A 15,890-nucleotide genomic window follows, 5' to 3' on the forward strand; every position below is an offset into this window, starting at 1 on the left:
AACTCCCCTTTTCAAAAGTCCAAGTCCGTGTATTTTGTACCCCTTTGCAAAGAAAATGGATCCCACGCGTGTAGGGGTCCAAGATTTGTGTCCCCCATGCGCGGTGGGGTTCCCCGTGTGTCGTGTTCTGTCCGTGTTCCCCACGCGTGTCCCCCATGTGTGGTGGACTCGGATTATTATGGGCTAGGTCCGAAAATTAGGCCTAAAAACGGGTAGTTTGAACCCGAATATTATTCTTTTGCCCGAACCCGAGAATAAGAACACGGCGTTGCTCAACTAATCCTATGTAAACAAAATAACTACCAAAATAAGACTAATATTTAAAACAAAACTATATCTTTTTAAATATTTTTTCAAGATTAAAATAGCTACAAAAATATTAATAAAACTATTTTTTGTAATTTTCGTTTTTATATAAAGATAAAATATAAAGTAATATTTTTGTATTTTTTCTAAATTAAGATGACTACAAAACATTAATAGAACTATATTTTTTGGTAATTTTCGAAATTATATAAAGTACAAAAGTAAGGTACAATTTTTGTATTTTTTCAAGTTTATGAGAAATACATAAACTAAAATTTATATATATATTTTTGTAATTTTTTCTTTTGCAACGAAATAAAGTAAAATAGTCAAAATAGCTATATTAGACCTAAATTAAATATTTACGCTAAAAATGTGGAAATTCTCGGGGAGGGTCAAAAATCACACGTCTACAACTGCCCCTCTTTGACTGGAAACACGAAGAGTTTTCTGACAAAGAACGACTAGACATGTTTTTGACCCGACCATAATTTGGAGGGACTACATTAAGGAAAGGAAGGGAATGTGACCGAGCCCTGGTATCTGAGCTGCCTACATATCCTTGGTTATAAAGGAATCAGGCCACGTGTAGTTCGGAAATGAGAGAGATAGTAGAGTGTACCGAGGTGAAGAGCCGATCGAGGTGCCGTTCCGTTGAGGTTCCAGTCAGCGGTCCATTCATTACATCACAAATGAAAAATGAAAAAGACTAACTAAGCCTATCAGCTAGTAGTTACAAGGACTCCTATCTATAAGTCTTCTGAAACTTGATCTTGAGTCTTAAATGGTGCTTCGTACAGACTTTGGATTTGAACCTTGATACTTGCTAGTTGTAGGTGCTAGTTCTTGAGCAGACCACATCTGTTCTCCACTTCCGTACTTTGGATTCATTTTTTCATTTTTCTTTTCTTTTTTTTTCCTTTTTTTTCGTGACTAGTTTTTGTTGATCATCTCAGACTGTTGACTCGCATTTCTTGAGGCGAGCTTCTGCTATTTCTAACTTGGATTGAATGCTGGGGATTTCTGTTGCAACCTTCTGCCTTCCAGTGTGTTACTACTTGATCTTGAAAGATATTCCTCAGTTCTACAGGCGGACTCCTGACTTCATCATCTTTCAACATATAGCAACCTCCGTTCTACAGGGGGCTCCTGACAACCAAAACAAAGCAAACAAAATTTCCTAGCCCAGTTTGCACTGGGAAGATTTGTGAGTCGTTAGCAAAATTGTAACCCACTTATACTACTGATGCAATGATGAGAGTAAACTAAAGACTAAACTAGGAAGTGCGTCTCCTAGGGGTGAAAAATTCGGTGACTAAAACTAGGAAGTGTGTTTCCTATGAATAAAATCTCAATTTAGGAAATGCGTCTCCTAAAAAAATTTGAAAGACCTTGATTAGGAAGTGCGTCTCCTACAGGTAAAACTTCAATAAACTAGACTAAGAAGTGTGTCTCCCATGGTCGAACTTAAAATGAATCAAACTAGGAAGTGCATCTCCTAAGGGTGAAATCTCAATTCCGGAAGTGCGTCTCCTGAAATAAAGTATAACCTGAAAAAGCCAAACTAGGAAGTGCGTCTCCTATTAATGAAATCTTAAATGAACCAGACTAGGAAGTGCGTCTCCTAAAGAAGAAATATAACCTGAACGACCCAGACTAGGAAGTGCGTCCCCTATGGGTGGAATTTTAATGACTTCGAACTAGGAAGTGCGTCTCCTATGGGTACAATAAACTTAGGAAGTGCGTCTCCTATTGGGAAAAACTAAACTTAGAAAGTGCGTTTCCTTTTGGTGAAACTATTCTTAGGAAGTGCGTCTCCTATTGGTAAAACTTAAATTAGGAAGTGCGTCTCCTATTGGTGAAACTATTCTTAGGAAGTGCGTCTCCTCTTGGTGAAACTTAACTTAGGACGTGCGTCTCATGTTGGTGAAACTATTCTTAGGAAGTGCGTCTCCTCTTGGTGAAACTTATCTTAGGAAGTGCGTCTCCTATTGGTGAAACTATACTTAGGAAGTGCGTCTCCTATTGGTAAAACTTAGCTTAGGACGTGCGTCTCCTGTTGGTGAAACTGTTCTTAGGAAGTGCGTCTCCTCTTGGTGAAACTTAACTTAGGAAGTGCGTCTCCTCTTGGTGAAACTCAACTTAGGAAGTGCGTCTCCTACTGGTGAAACTATCCTTAGGAAGTGCGTCTCCTACTGGTGAAACTATCCTTAGGATGTGCGTCTCCTGTTGGTGAAACTTAACTTAGGACGTGCGTCACCTATTGGTGAAACTTAACTTAGGAAGTGCGTCTCCTATTAGTGAAACTTAACTTAGGACGTGCGTCTCATGTTGGTGAAACTATACTTAGGGCGTGCGTCTCCTATTGGTGAAACTTAACTTAGTACGTGCGTCTCCTGTTGGTGAAACTATTATTAGGAAGTGCGTCTCCTCTTGGTGAAACTTATCTTAGGAAGTGCGTCTCCTATTGGTGAAACTATACTTAGGAAGTGCGCCTCCTCTTGGTGAAACTTAACTTAGGAAGTGCGTCTCCTATTGGTGAATCTATTCTTAGGAAGTGCGTCTCCTATTGGTAAAACTTAAATTAGGACGTGCGTCTCCTATTGGTGAAACTGTTCTTAGGAAGTGCGTCTCCTCTTGGTGAAACTTAACTTAGGAAGTGCGTCTCCTCTTGGTGAAACTCAACTTAGGAAGTGCGTCTCCTACTGGTGAAACTTAACTTAGGATGTGCGTCTCCTGTTGGTGAAACTTTTCTTAGGAAGTGCGTCTCCTATTGGTGAATCTATTCTTAGGAAGTGCGTCTCCTATTGGTAAAACTTAGCTTAGGACGTGCGTCTCCTGTTGGTGAAACTGTTCTTAGGAAATGCGTCTCCTCTTGGTGAAACTTAACTTAGGAAGTGCGTCTCCTCTTGGTGAAACTTAACTTAGGACGTGCGTCTCCAACTGGTAAAACTATCCTTAGGAAGTTCGTCTCCTATTGGTGAAACTTAACTTAGGACGTGCGTCTCCTATTGGTGAAACTTAACTTAGGAAGTGCATCTCCTATTGGTGAAACTATTCTTAGGAAGTGTGTCTCCTCTTGGTGAAACTTAACTTAGGACGTGCGTCTCCTGTTGGTGAAATAAACTTAGGAAGTGCGTCTCCTATTGGTGAAACTATTCTTAGGAAGTGTGTCTCCTCTTGGTGAAATTATTTTTAGGAAGTGCGTCTCCTCTTGGTGAAACTCAACTTAGGAAGTGCGTCTCCTACTGGTGAAACTTAACTTAGGACGTGCGTCTCCTGTTGGTGAAACTGTTCTTAGGAAGTGCGTCTCCTCTTGGTGAAACATAACTTAGGAAGTGTGTCTCCTATTGGTGAATCTATTCTTAGGAAGTGCGTCTCCTATTGGTAAAACTTAGCTTAGGACGTGCGTCTTCTGTTGGTGAAACTGTTCTTAGGAAGTGCGTCTCCTCTTGGTGAAACTTAACTTAGGAAGTGCGTCTCCTCTTGGTGAAACTTAACTTAGGACGTGCGTCTCCTACTGGTGAAACTATCCTTAGGAAGTGCGTCTCCTATTGGTGAAACTTAACTTAGGATGTGCGTATCCTGTTGGTGAAACTTAACTTAGGAAGTGCGTCTCCTATTGGTGAAACTATTCTTAGGAAGTGCGTCTCCTCTTGGTGAAACTTAACTTAGTACGTGCGTCTCCTGTTGGTGAAATAAACTTAGGAAGTGTGTCGTCTATTGGTGAAACTATTCTTAGGAAGTGCGTCTCCTCTTGGTGAAACTATTCTTAGGAAGTGCGTCTCCTATTGGTGAATCTATTCTTAGGAAGTGCGTCTCCTCTTGGTGAAACTATTGTTAGGAAGTGCGTCTCCTATTGGTGAAACTATTCTTAGGAAGTGCGTCTCCTGTTGGTGAATTAACTTAGGAAGTGCGTCTCCTACTGGTGAAACTGAACTCTAGGAGGAAATGCATCTCCTATGGGTAAAAATAAACTTTAGGAGGAAATACATCTCCTATGGGTAAAACTAAACTCAGGAAGTGCGTCTCCTATTGGTAAAGACGTGGAATGTATTCCCTTGTTATACAGGTGGGCGCCTAATGGTAAAGACATGAAATGTATTCCCTTGTTATACAGGTGGGCGCCTAATGGTAAAGACACGAAAAATGGAATGCCCGCATTATACTGGTGGGCGACCTAGAATATGAAATGAACAGACAAAAAAGTATTCCTCTCGTTATCAGGTGGGCGCTTGTTTTCAACAACAACTTTGAAAATAAAATCATATTTGAGGGCGGATGAACCCAACATATCCTATTCGAGGACGGATGAACCTGACATATCCTATTCGAGGGCGGATGAACCCGACATATCCTGTTTGAGGGCGGATGAACCCCAAACTATCCTATTTGAGGGCGGATGAACCAAAACTATCCTATTTGAGGGCGGATGAACCCAAACTATCCTATTTGAGGGCGGATGAACCCAAACTATCCTATTTGAGTGCGGATGAACCCAAACTATCCTATTTGAGGGCGGATGAACCCAATATATTCTATTTGAGGGCGGATGAACCCGACATATCCTGTTCGAGGGCGGATGAACCCGTCATATCCTATTCGAGGGCGGATGAACCCGACATATCCTATTCGAGGGCGGATGAACCCAACATATCCTGTTCGAGGGCGGACTGAAACCAACATATCCTATTTGAGGGCGGATGAACCCAACATATCCTGTTTGAGGGCGGATGAACCCAACATATCCTATTTGAGGGCGGATGAACCCGACATATCCTATTTGAGGGCGGATGAACCCAACATATCCTATTTGAGGGCGGATGAACCCGACATATCCTTTTCGAGGGCGGATGAACCCGTCATATCCTATTCGAGGGCGGATGAACCCGACATATCATTAAAACTTGAAAATTTCTTACCTCAAAACTTGTTGGGGATAACACTACTGAGGAATTATTTACTTACCTGTCGGGGGATAAAATGTTATGAGCATGGGTTAGCGCTGTTGAGGATAACACTGCTGGAGGATTTTCATTCCTTCAAAATTGGTGTTCTACTCTTCTGAAGCCTGCTGGGAGCGACACTGGCCCTTTGCCTTTCCAAACACCAGTTTCAATCTTTTTGTTCGGTCCTCTGGGATTCAGCTTCCTTTATTAAAACTTGGGGATAACACTGGTTCAAAGATCAGCTCCCTTGAGACTGGCGTTATCTTTCTTCTTCCCCAAATGGGTACCTGCCTTCAAGAAAAATTTCACAATGAGAAAATTTTCTGCCCCGATTTGATGATTTTCTTTATGGCCTGTCTTTCCGCCATCAATAAAGTTCATTTTCCCTGTTTCTAAATCAAAGAAAATTTTGTTAGTTTAAAAACATGGTAAGCGGTCATGCCACTCTTGTTTGGGATGGTTTCCTCTTTCTCCTTTCCCAGCTTTGTGTTCCATTATGCTATCAAAACTTGTTGGGGATGATATTAATTGCTGACACTGGCCCATCCCTTTTATCAATCTCATCTTGATGGGGATACCCTTCTTGACACGGGTTTTGCGCATGTTCCTTCCTGACTTATACCACTTGGGTGTACTAGTCAGATCCCGTCTTGCATAATTGGAAAGATGATGGCCTATTTTGAAGTCATTTTTCATTGGTTCTGATCAAACAGACTCTACTAGGGAATGTTTCTATGAAAGGAGAAAGATAAACAAAAGGGGAACCGAATAAAAGACAAAGAAAAAATGACTCTTTAACAAAAGAAACTATAAATAAAAGCCTATCAAACGCCGATACCGACTCTAATAATCATGACATGCGCATGTGGCCTATCCTCTGCCGTCAATCGTCTCTCAAGACCCTCCCTTGACGATTCCCCATCTGATTCGACTTGTAGTGCCCGAAGGGTTTTCACTATCAAGCCTCTCTTATTTTGGTTTTTCTCTCAACTTTCATCGCCTTATGGTGCCTGTGAAGGTTTTCACCGATAAGACTCTCTCATTTGTATCACTTTCCAGCTGGGGATTTGGAGTGTTGTCGGTATGACTCTTTCTGCTGGGGATTAGAGTCCTTTCTGCCGTGGAACAGAATGTTATGTTCACCGGTAAGACTCTCATTTGTCTGACTTGGCATCTTTTGAAGATTGATCAGAAGGTCTTTTTTTTGGACCGTAATGTGGGTTTTGGATAGGGCTAGAAAGAAAGGGTATTAAAGGCTAAAAAATGCATCGATTTTGGGTTATTAATTACAACCTTCGGAACCAGATTTATTTACAACGAACGCAACCTTTGCCCCAGTTTCTTGCTTGGGGATATCTTAATTGATTGATTTTTTTTCATTTTTCAAAACTATGACCGAGCCGTGAAGTGCCTACGTATCCTCTTTGAGGAATCAGGTCAAACGTAGTTCCCAATTCCCCTTTTTCATTTGACTTTCTTTTGTTTTTTGTTTCTGTTATCATTTTTTTTTCGTTTTGTTGTTTTCCTTTTTTTTTTTGTTTTCATGCCATGCTTGCGTTTTCTAGTCGTTTTTACTGATTCCGAACGAGGGGTACGAAAGAAAAACAATAAGGCTCAAAAGGGGTTAACGAAGGATAAAGTGTTTAGGTAGCAGAACAAAACGCCTTCGTCATTCCAGTCTTCAAAACATGCCAAATGCAAACAACACAATGAAACAAAAATTTGCAGCCTCTTCCGATGGTGCTGGACTTGACAATTATATTCAACATTTTGCTTTTTCATTTGTCACTTCTAAAGCACCGTTGGGCGACACTCTCACTCTCATTACCATGAAAGGTGAATCTTGCTTTTAACGGTTTTCTTTATGTTTTACTTGCCCTAGTTCTGTATGACTCGAGCTCTGAATAATCTCAAACCGTCCCTATTTTCTTTAAATGTTCTGATCACCTCTCCAGGGTTTTATGATTAACTTTAAAGACTAGACCCTAACTGTGTGCGCATGTCATGTCACTAGAATCGGCGCTGAACAAAATGACAAAAGGACTAAACAAAAAGATGACTGGAAATAATAAAAGACCGGATTTTGCATTAGACTACCGGTGAAATGGTTTGAATAACAAAACAAACAAAACAAACCAGAATAAAATCCTAAAACAAACTGGACAAAATTTAAACAACCGCTATGACAAAACGGAAAATTAAGACAGTTTGACACAAGACAATATCCGAATTATAATCTTAATAATCCGAACAATAGAAATGACAACAAAATAAGCCACCAAATGCTTCTTTCTTGCTAACCAAGGAACGGAGCGTCCTCCCACTTTATCAAAACTGACATCTTAGCCACTAAGCCTCGCATCAGCATTGCCTAGACCATTACCAACTTCAATATCATCAACCTTAGTCATCAAGTCCCCAATAAGATTTGAGTGCTTCTGCTATCAGGCCTGATCCCCGCAAAGTGTGCATCATGATGTGCGAGTAAAAGATTTTGCGCGATGTTCTGGGTGTCATTGTCCAGCTTACCACAAACCAACCGCCTTCTTTCTTTGTGATTCAAAACGAAACAGGTTAAAATGGACTCAGTCGGTCCCCATTATTAACAACATCTCTTTTTTTATTATTTTTTTTCTTTCTTTTTCCTTTCTTTTTTCGATTTTTCTTTTTTTCTTTTTTTTTTCTTTTCTCTCTCTTTTTTTTTTGCTTTTTTGGTTGTGGTCGAATCTTATGGAGATTGCCTACGTATCATGACTCCGCATGAATCAGACCTTGCGGAGTTCGGACCACTAAAAGATAAACAATACTAAACATTTTTTTTTCAATTTTCATATTATAACAAACTGGGTTTCAAAGGTTTGAAGATGACCTACAAACTGGAAAATCAAACAACCCACATATTCTAATTAAAAGATTTACAAACTCCAAAACAAATGGCCTGCTTCCTTTCTCCGATTTACAAACGCAACCGAACGGTTATTTTTGCAAACGTGGCCCCTTCCAAATTCCACATGAATTTTTAGGCCGGGGAGGATTATTTTATAACACTTTACAAACTTGTCCGTTCTTTTACGAAAATAGCCTTTCGACAACTGAAAGATACTCTAAGGCTATTTTGGCAAGAACGATTTAAGACGCGGCCGAAGCTGGCTCAACTTATTTTGACTAAAAATTCAAACGGTATTCACCTGACCGCTGACTCTTTTTTTTCTTTTCAAATTACAATAAAACCTGGTGTTGTAAACATGGCCCTTCAGCGCCTCGGGGACGAAGATTTATAGGGCTGTGTGGGTCAACTAGACCAAAAATCCTAAACATGACCCAAAATGTAGCTGTTTATGCAAAGTCAGCCTTCCGGCGTCCCTTTCGGGAACATTCGGCTATTTATGACAAAATATCACCTGACTTATTTATGACTCTTTTTATCATTTTTCGAATTAGAAAAGTCAATATTGCAAACACGGCCTTTCAACGCCTCGGGGACGAAGATTTTAAGGCTGTGTGGGTCAACTGGACCAAATCTTAAAAATGACCCGAAGGTGGCTGTTTATGCAAAGTCAGCCTTCCGGCGTCCCTTTCGGGAACATTCAGCTATGTCTTGATAAAACAGCGTCACCCGACTTCTTTATGACAAAATTAAAATTTGACATATTTTTTATTTATTATTATTTGTTTCTTTTTGGCTTTTTTTTTTAGCAAAAGGTGGGGTTGGACCCGATGAGGGTTGCCTACGTATCTCACATCCGGTGAGAATCAAACCCGCGTAGTTCGGGCAAATAAACTATTTTTGAGAAGAGCTTTTTCCATTTTCTATATTTTTATTATTATTATTATTTATTTTTTTATTACAACAAATAAACAAACTATTATTTTTCATTCATAACAAACAAACAAACTAACGTAAAATATAAAACATTCCTTCTTTTTCTTTTTTTTTGCAAAATTTCGGCACAGTTTCGCAACTACTTGGACATTTGTTTTTTTTTCTTCTAAAAATAAGTAGCTATATTTCTACACTGTTATTTTCTCATCTTTTTCACGATTTTCTAATTTGTGAAAAATGATGACAACATACAAAATCCTTTGAATTTTCATGCTTTTTTTTTATATATATATTTTTATTTTTTATATTTATTATTATTTTAAAAAATGTGGCATGAGAGACATAAGGATTTCCAAGACTTCTTGGATTCCGCAAATGTTCCCCATGCGCTTTTCCCAAAATATGAAGCATGGGGGACATAGGGAATTCCAAGACTTCTTGGATTCCACAAATGTTCCCCATGTGCTTTTCCCAAAAATGAAGCATGGGGGACATAGGGAATTCCAAGACTTCTTGGACTCCACAATTGTTCCCCATGCTTTTGATTAAAATAACACCATGCTGGAAAAAACGTGCGGCCTTCTTATTAAACGTGATCAACATAACAAGGTGTGTCATTTGTCCGCAACTATAATTGGTCCGCCAAATGACTCATTCACCCTTGAATAAATACAACATGTAGCACATAGGATGCCAAAAGATGGTCTATTATTCAGCCAACCCCTGTGTTGAGTCCCCTAAGTCAAATGCACATGATGCAAATAAGCGTTCCTACTAGGGATCCGGCATGAAGTCACGTTATTCTATGTTCAAAAACCTGGGTCAGTGTTCTAGACAGTGTACCCGAGCGGACAACTCGAGTTGAGGAAGGAGCTCCTTTCCGGGAACCAAAAGGCCAGCCGGCTTAGAAACTTTCCGAGCCTCTTTTATTTAGGTATGACACTAACAGAATAGGGAGTCTCAACCAGTAAGCACATCCCCGGAGGTAAGAAGAGAAAGGTTTCGGCACAATTTATATATAGTTCAGATAATATCAAAGCGGTAAAAGCAGCATTTAGCACATTAGGCTCAAAATATGTAAAAATCAGATAAAGCCAAATATAACAATTTATCTAAGCTCGAATTTCTAACCCTGAACTAGTGGTTCTGGGTCAATTCCCCAGCGGAGTCGCCAGAGCTGTCACACCTCCTTTTTCCGCCCCGCGGGGGCGTAGGGAGTTTTTCCAATTAAAGGACAATCGAAACGGGATTTATTTATTTATTTCAGAGTCGCCACTTGGGAGATTTAGGGTGTCCCAAGTCACCAATTTTAATCCCGAATCGAGGAAAGAATGACTCCATATTATAGTCTGCGTACCAGAAATTCGGATAAGGAATTCTGTTAACCCGGGAGAAGGTGTTAGGCATTCCCGAGTTCTGTGGTTCTAGCACGGTCGCTCAACTGTCATATTCGGCTTATTTATCTGATTTTAATGCAATTGTGAACTGATGTGCCAATTTTAACTTTTTACCACTTAGTTATTAGTATTTTTAAAAGAATGTGAACATCGCTTAAAACACGTCTTTGGACTGCGTCACATGAAATGCACCCACGATCCGGAACGCATTTTATTTGATGTTTTGGGATTTAGATTTGGGTCGCATGAAATGCACACCCCAGCTTAAGAAAGTAAACTATTAAACACGCGCCTAAAGAGACTATCGCGTTATTATTTTGGGAAGGCCGTGAAATTCGCTAAACGGCCCTCCTGAATTCTAAGTAATTTTAAAACAAGTATTTACTGAGGGCCCTGCAATTTGTATTTTTATTCGGCGAGGCTCATCTCATTCTTATTTTTTAAAAGGAATTTGCAACGTCATGGACATGCATCTCGAACCACATCACAATCAATGTACCCGTGATTAGAGACATATTTCGACTCCGTTGAGATTTGGATTTGGGTCACATAAATGTGCACCCGAGTTTAAGGAGATAACATTATTCAATACGCGTCTAAAGCGACTAGCGTATTATTATTTTGGGTAGGGCCGTGGAATTTGCTAAACGACCCGTCCCGGAATCTAAGTATTTTAATATATACACTCAGAGGGCCCCGCAGTTTGTACATTTTGTTTGTCGAGGCTCGTCTCATCTTTTATTAAAGGCAAACCTAAAAACAACTATGATTATCTACTTTATTTGCCTCCAAAAATCCTAATTTATTCACTAAGATTATCTTAAGGTCATTATAATCAGGTTACATAAAATGTACCCCCGAATTTTAGGCATTGTAACCATGTCACGAGAACTGTACCTATAATCACGATGATGGCTTAACTACGTGCATAAAGCGACTACGAGAGTTCAAGGCGTTCTTCTGCATTACTTAACCTTCCAAAAGGCATGCCACGATGATAAACACAAACGACAGACGACAAAATATGGAATTAGACCCATTAAATAGACATGGATACCATTCAACAAAACTAAACAAATCCATATCTAAATATCATACCAGAACACTACAATTGTCAAGCCAACACTTATAAGGAGAAACATTAAAGATTTCTTATTGTTCTAACTCTTCTTTTAGTCTGCTGGATCTAAAAAAGAAAAATCCAAATCAGTTGCGAACAACGATTAAAACATATTATGTGAACAAATTTAGACAACACATGATAAGACTCCAAAAAGGGAAACAACAGGGGTGAGAATGCACCTGAAGTGGGTGTTTTGATTTCTCAAAGTGTTCCACTGCTACAGGAGCAAAACCAGAACTGTGGCTGCAACGGGAACTTGAACCCGACCGGAACCGCGAACAACGACTGGCCAACGACAAACTCGAACGGACCTCACCCCGGACAAAACTTCTGGGCTGTTTTTTGAACGTTTTTCGGTTAAGCTTTAGCTTGTGCGTATGTGTGTTTTCCGGTCAGTCATGGCAAGGGGGGGGGTCGTTCATGGCTGGATGTTGCAGTCAGTCGTTTGGACATGGGGGTGGCGACTGGATGGTCACCTTGGTGTGGTATTACTGGTTCGTTGCTGGGGATGCGAGGGAGTGGGAGCTGGGGTTCCGACGAGGGTCGACGGGCAGTGACGGGTGAAGCAGGAGGCAGAAGCAGCTGCAACGAACAGCTAGGGACGATGGTGATGGGGCTGACTATGGTAGTTCGCTGGTGGTTCGAGCATTGGGGGGGGGTGCGACTGGTTTTTAGTTACGACGGGAAGGTGACAGAGAGGTTTGGATGGGTGACGATGGTTATGGGTTTTGTTGGTTCAGCAGGTGATCGACGGAGGGAGCTGGTGGAGAGCCTGTTTGGTGGTGGCGGGGAGCTGGTGGTTTTGGAAGTGAGGGAGTGGTGGTTTTGGGTAGGGTCCGTTAGGGTTTTCCTAGGTTTTTCTTGAGGAAGAAGGAGATCCACAGTGCCCTTACCTTTTAAAATCTGTCCAACTCCCCTTTTCAAAAGTCCAAGTCTGTGTATTTTGTACCCCTTTGCAAAGAAAATGGACCCCACGCGTGTAGGGGTCCAAGATTTGTGTCCCCCATGCGCGGTGGGGTTCCCCGTGTGTCGTGTTCTGTCCGTGTTCCCCACGCGTGTCTCCCATGTGTGGTGGACTCGGATTATTATGGGCTAGGTCCGAAAATTAGGCTTAAAAACGGGTAGTTTGAACCCGAATAAGAACACGACGTTGCTCAACTAATCCTATGTAAGCAAAATAACTACCAAAATAAGACTAATATTTAAAACAAAACTATATCTTTTTAAATATTTTTTCAAGATTAAAATAGCTACAAAAATATTAATAAAACTATTTTTTGTAATTTTCGTTTTTATATAAAGATAAAATATAAAGTAATATTTTTGTATTTTTTCAAAATTAAGATGACTACAAAACATTAATAGAACTATATTTTTTTGGTAATTTTCGAAATTATATAAAGTACAAAAGTAAGGTACAATTTTTGTATTTTTTCAAGTTTATGAGAAATACATAAACTAAAATTTATATATATATTTTTGTAATTTTTTCTTTTGCGACGAAATAAAGTAAAATAGTCAAAATAGCTATATTAGACCTAAATTAAATATTTACGCTAAAAATGTGGAAATTCTCGGGGAGGGTCAAAAATCACACGTTTACAACTGCCCCTCTTTGACTGGAAACACGAAGAGTTTTCCGACAAAGAACGACTAGACATGTTTTTGACCCGACCGTTATTTGGAGGGACTACATTAAGGAAAGAGGGAATACATCTCATGTTCTAGGTCGCCCACCAGTATAATGCGGGAATACTTTCATGTTCTAGGTCGCCCACCAGTATAATGCGGGAATACATTTCATGTTCTAGGTCGCCCACCAGTATAATGCGGGAATACTTTCATGTTCTAGGTCGCCCACCAGTATAATGCGGGAATACATTTCATGTTCTAGGTCGCCCACCAGTATAATGCGGGAATACATTTCATGTTCTAGGTCACCTACCAGTATAATGCGGGAATACATCTCATGTTCTAGGTCGCCCACCAGTATAATACGGGAATACATTTCATGTTCTAGGTCGCCCACCAGTATAATGCGGGAATACATTTCATGTTCTAGCATTCAGGCGCCCACCCGTATAACAGGAGGAATACTTTTTAGTCTTATACTGCAGATATTGGAATCAGTAGCCCACCGGAAGGTAGAAGGTTATAACAGGAATCCCCAGCAGGAAACAATAAAAATCCCCAGCACTGGGAAGCAGAAGGTTGCAAACTCCAGTGCATGTGTCAAAGGAAGAAAGGACGCGTTGTGAAGGAAGCGGCTTGTGAACATTAAACCATGCCCAGCATAACAAGCTTAATGAAGAAAGCCATGTCCCCAGCGGACCAAGCAAAACAATGAAAACTGGTATTCAGAAAGGCAAAAGGCCAGTATCATTCCCAAATTCAAGGAAGAAAAGCACCGGATGAAACACAAGCCGACAAGAAAGCAAGTCAGCAAGAACAAGTTGAAGATAGATGAGATCTTATGATTCGTAGTCTAGCCTAGCTTCTTGTTTTTCTTTTCAGCGCAATGTAACAAGGAGATCGTTAAGCAATAACAGCATACAGCAGCATGTAACAACACACAACAACAGCGAACATGACAGTCACACGGTAGTAGTCCCAGCTACCCAAAACTTCCCGAACTACATTGATCTGATTCCTGTTCAGCCCAGGATATGTAGGAAACCTCTAAAGCAAAGGTTCGGTCAAATCTTTTTTTAAAAAAAATGCTTCACACGGAGTACTTGGATGAGCAAAAATCGCTCACTCTATCTTTGCACGAAAACCCTTCGTATCTTCGGGCAAAGAGGGGCAGCTGTAAGCACGTGATTTTTGCTTCACGGAAATTACTCCAAAAGAAAAAAAAAGAAAATCAAAAATATATGCATAAGTGTTTCTTGTCATTGGTTGATTGTTATTAAATGTTAATTTGTGGGTGTATAAATTTATTTTGTTTTATTTAAGAGTTTTGTTTAAATTAAAGAGGAAAAGAAAGGAGGATACTCGGTTTTGGGCCAGGAAATTAAACAAAAATAGGCCCAAAACGAGCTGGCCCAATGAGCAAAATGGTCCGTCTCTTTAAAGGTGTCCAAACGACATCGTTTTGTCCCGGTTAAGCTGGGCCTTGAGATCAACGGCCAGGATCACACCCCCAGATCCGTTAACCTAACCCGGTCCATCCCTCCTACCCGGTCACACCCACCATCACCCTCAAACGACGTCGTCCCTCTTTAATGAATAGATCCTGGCCCTTGATCTCACATGATCCGACGGCCAGGATCTAAACCTCTAAATCATATATAAAGCCCAACTTTGTTACCCCGCCCCCTATCCAAACACCCCCCGGCTTCATCATCTCCCAGAGACCAACCCTAACACCCAAACCCTAGCAGCCGCCATAGCTTCCCTTTCACCTGAACCCGGCGGCAACAACACCGATGACCACCAGACTAACACCCTTAAGACACAAGACCACCCCCAACCCCGATCTGGTAATGGTTTGGCTCGAATCTTCCTGGAACGTCTCGAATAATCGTTCGAAGGTTCGAGCCGAAACCCTAAGTCACCGGATGAGTCCCAAATTCACCCTAGTCACTCCCCTAACATCCCTCATACCCTAATCAGCTTTGGTTCCGGTCAAATATAAGCAGAACTCTTCGAATCCCAAATCTGAGTTCAAGAACCCTAAAAACCAAACCTGTTTCGTTTTGAGGTAAGTTTCCGGTGTAATCGTCTTTTCTTTCCTTTTGTTTAGGTGTTATGCATATGTTCGTGGATTTGTTCTGGATTTTTGATTATTTTTCTGTCCATCTTCAAAGACCCTTTTGTTTGGTCGATTTCTTTTCTTAAGTGTTAATTGAGTGTTATAAGGTGTCTATTCGCTTCGATTGATGTTGTCGACTAGTTAAGTTTCGTAAAATCCATGTTAAATGCCTCGAGTTTTGAAATAAATTGGTGCCCTGTTTAGTCTGTGTTGTTCGTCGATTAATTGTTACGTATAATAGTTCGTATAGTCGATTTGAGTAACGTCGTCAAATATTTAAGTTTCGTAAGTTCCATTGTTGACAGAAAAATGCCTGAATCACTCAGTTGTTCTGTTTTGAGTTTAGTTGATTAGCGACTAATTAGTATACGTTATAACTCGCGAAGTCGACTCGATACATGTTGTCGTTTGTTTCACAGTATTAAAATGATGAATGACCTAACTCTTACTGGCTGTTTTAGTTGAAGGGTTGTGTTGGACTGATTATAGGTCTGTTTGTTAGCTGTGGGAGGGGTTCGAATTAGTTCTCAAATGGTTA

The sequence above is a fragment of the Nicotiana tabacum genome, chromosome 16 (assembly GCF_000715075.1).
Source record: "Nicotiana tabacum cultivar K326 chromosome 16, ASM71507v2, whole genome shotgun sequence".
NCBI lineage: Eukaryota > Viridiplantae > Streptophyta > Magnoliopsida > Solanales > Solanaceae > Nicotiana > Nicotiana tabacum.